Genomic DNA, 3,513 nt, shown 5'->3' with positions numbered 1-3,513 from the left:
TTTGTTTCCTTTCATTCCATTTCTCCTTCCTCTTATAGTACATTGTAGAAGATATTTAAACTGCATCTTTTATAACTGTATCTACTAAAACTTATTACAGTAATCTTTATTTTTTCATCTTTTTATTATTTGCATTGTTCATAGTGAGCAGTGAATGAATGTTTCCGATTAAACAAATGTATCTGGTAGGGTGATTGAGACAGAATTGCCAAGAGTCTTCACAGTTCCTTCACAGACCTGGAATTCTTTTCCCACCTCAGGACTAGTTTCCTGTTGGTATTTATCCTTGCTTTGGAAGAGAACTAATGACATCACAAGGGTCATTGTCTTGACTTGTTTCAAAAATGTCAGTCTCAGGCTCTCTTCCAGAATCCTCCAAGGCCAATGGTGAGAAAAGTCAGCACACCTGATGAGGACCCGGGGTGCGGTAGACGTCCTTGCCATTTTTGATGACTAAGCTCGAAGCACTCCATGGCACCTGCTTCAGTCATCTTCGTTGTAATTGGAACAACTTGTTCTCTTCTGCTCATTCTGCCCCAGGAAGTCTTCACACACTTGCAGCAGACTCCCTCCTAACTCACTGATAGATTTGAGACCTGTTGCTACCCTCAGAGTGATTTAGCTCCTCACACCTTATCGGAGTGTGGCTGCCCTTATTATACTTTCTTGGAGTTACAGGTAAGAGTTGGGTAACAGGTCACCTCAGAGGTAGATGAGTAGCTGGGCAAACCCTCACACCAGAGGTGCTAGTGCTCTTTGAACACTCCATACAAAATTCCCTGTACAGGGAATAGGAAGGCAGCCTCTGAAACCAAGAAGCAGTGAAGTGGGATGAAGAGGTGGGATGATTAGTGTTTCTACTTGCTAGTTCTCATCCAGTGTTGAGGGCCACCACTCACCTGTCACCCCAAGAGCCAAAAATGGCTTTCTCCAATCAAGGATGAATTGTTGAGAGAGAGCAAGGGGAATCCCACGCAAGCTGGCAGCTTACTATTCTCTTGCAGAAAGCATCCTAAAATCTGTCATCATTAGCCACTTGATCAAAGCAGCAGGAGTGGGGAGACAGCAAGCTGCTATTGAGGAGTTTGCCACAGGTCAGCTCCTAGTCTTTGTCCTTGAGTCACCACAACAGCAGCAGCTGCGGCAGGTTCTCCAGCTCCTGCCTCCCCCTTAAAATTGAGGAATGAGACTCATTTGTTATGCAAATGGATCCTAGAAGTTGGCAGCCAACCATAGTATATTTTGCCCAGGGGAGAACTCGTTTTATTTTAAGCAAAAAATGGGTTTAGGAAGATAGGCACTTCTCCCTAGCCAGACCATGGGTCATTTCCTGGGGTACAAGAAAAGGGACCAAAAGAAGGCTTGGGAGTCTGCTGCATTGCCCAGGCCTTGTTCTGTGCCAGTCGTTTGACAGTGATGGTTTCCTGGCAGGGGCTCTGCAGTATTTGAAGACACGCTGCAATAGAAAATAGGATAATTGGGAAAGAATTCTCTGGCAGAAGGTTTAACTTGACAGTAAGCGAGTAAGCAGTCTCTTGGGGCGTTCTCCCAGTTTCAGCAGAGCTCAAAACCTGGTTCATTTTAAAGGTCTCTGGAGCCTACAGAATGAGAATCACTTCCTACTCACAGAGGATCTCTAATAGCTAAAATTAGAGATTAAAAATTAGAAATAAAATTTCATAAAAGATCTATCTCCTCTGAGTAAATTGGTGAGAAGCATTTCTGTTCTTGTCTGCTTTGAAAGGCTCCTTTCTTATTCCCCCTCACTGTTGTGTCTCCTGTCACCCTCCAGAGATAGCATTCTGCACCATAATGGCAGCATCTCTGGGCCAGGGTCCTCTGCATTCATGATTTTCTGGAGAGGTTACACGAATGTAGACATCTCTTCAGTCCTCCAATGCTACTCAGCATCTCCATCCCTTCTTTAACCCTTATTATATATATATATAATATATATATATATATATATATATATATATATATATATTATATATTATATATTATATATATATGTATGTATATATGTGTGTGTTGTATATATAATACATATATTATATATTATATAACATATAATATGTATATTACTGATGATAATGATTCACATTTAAATAGCACTTTACATTTTGTGAGTTTTCTTAATTATGTTATTATTGTCTGTCCTGTGTCCTCAAAGAGAAACATGACATCAGGGAGATGATGCCATGCCATGAAAGTAAATTGGAGTTAAGTGAGGGAGGGCTGGTCAAGGTCACTAACTTTACTTTCTCTTTCAGGGCCATCTGGGTCCAGGGAACAGAACGACTGCAGTCATAATCTATATAATCAGCATCTGAATTGAATGATGGCCTCTGACCCTGATGCCCCAGACAAAAAGAATGATTTAAGACCAAAGCAAGTACAATGAAATAAGAGAAAATACTCAAAATCTCTATGGCTTACTATCTGTCCTTGAGAAAGATATTATCTGATTTTTTTTTGTTCTCCAGAAAAAGATTTTTAATTCTCTGCAATCACTTAGGTTAATAAGACATCAAATATAGACTTGACCAAACACACCCAGAATAGGCCCACATTTGAGTTTTTCAATGATTGGAAAACTCTTTTTCTCCTCCTCAGAAAATAACAAGCAACCCTCCCCCTGCATGGGTCCCACATTCCCTGGAAAAGCATATAAAGTCAGAGGGTTACAGATGCCTTTTGTAAGCCACAGCACCGTATTCACAATACCCTATGATGTAGGGAGTATAAACATCATTCTCTCTGCTTTACATATGAGGAAAATAAATAACCTCCAAATGAAATTACTTGTCCAAAATAGATTAGCTAGTGTCACAGTCACAAGAGACATAAATGTTTATTAATACATAATAATATAATTGTAATGAATATGAGCATAGCTTTAATAAATGCTTACTAAAGTTAAATTAAGTGACAAAAAAAATCTTGACCAGGAACTTGGCTAAGTCATGCCTTAGCCATACAAATTACAGATGCCTTTACCCACTGTCCCAGTATGTATCATCCTCCTGACTTCTTTACCTTTCTGAGCTCAAGCTAGAAAGATTCCATTTCCCTTGTTTCAGAGTCCTGGGAAATGCAGCTCTCCATCAAGGTTTCAGGTTCTTCCCATTCTTCCTGATGTCATCATCTCCCCAAAGCAAAACTCAGGGAAGAGTAAAGCCAACTGGCCCCAGATGGTTCCAGTGCTTAGGCCCAAGTCCCCAGAGCTTTGGGTATTCAGTTTGCAGAATTAGGAACCCAATCCAGTGACCTTTCCTTATATTTTAATTTGGTGCCTCTTGGGACTCACAGGCTTATTCTGTGTGTTTGGATTCAGTATTTCCCTATCTATGGCCTTGACTATTTTAGTTCAGAAGTTCTGAATGTTAGCAGAAATGCCAGCAGCCTCTAAATTTTGAAGGGTGAAAGTGGTGGTAGTAGGATTGTATGGGACTCCATTTTTATAAGCAGAAAGATAAAGAAGCATGATTGGACTCATCCAAAATAAGTGAT

At 40.3% G+C, this 3,513-nt stretch overlaps 1 long non-coding RNA gene across 1 annotated transcript; it reads left to right on the top strand.

The window, feature by feature from the left end:
• The first annotated feature begins 366 nt into the window (after positions 1-366).
• LOC127552460 (uncharacterized) lies at positions 367-2,427 on the top strand. Its single transcript, XR_007951393.1, has 2 exons — positions 367-678; positions 2,274-2,427. It is a non-coding gene; the product is annotated as an uncharacterized LOC127552460 (long non-coding RNA).
• Positions 2,428-3,513: the final 1,086 nt, after the last annotated feature.

Source organism: Antechinus flavipes, chromosome 2, assembly GCF_016432865.1.
Source record: "Antechinus flavipes isolate AdamAnt ecotype Samford, QLD, Australia chromosome 2, AdamAnt_v2, whole genome shotgun sequence".
Lineage (NCBI taxonomy): Eukaryota > Metazoa > Chordata > Mammalia > Dasyuromorphia > Dasyuridae > Antechinus > Antechinus flavipes.
This window is presented reverse-complemented; position numbering and strand designations above follow the sequence as displayed.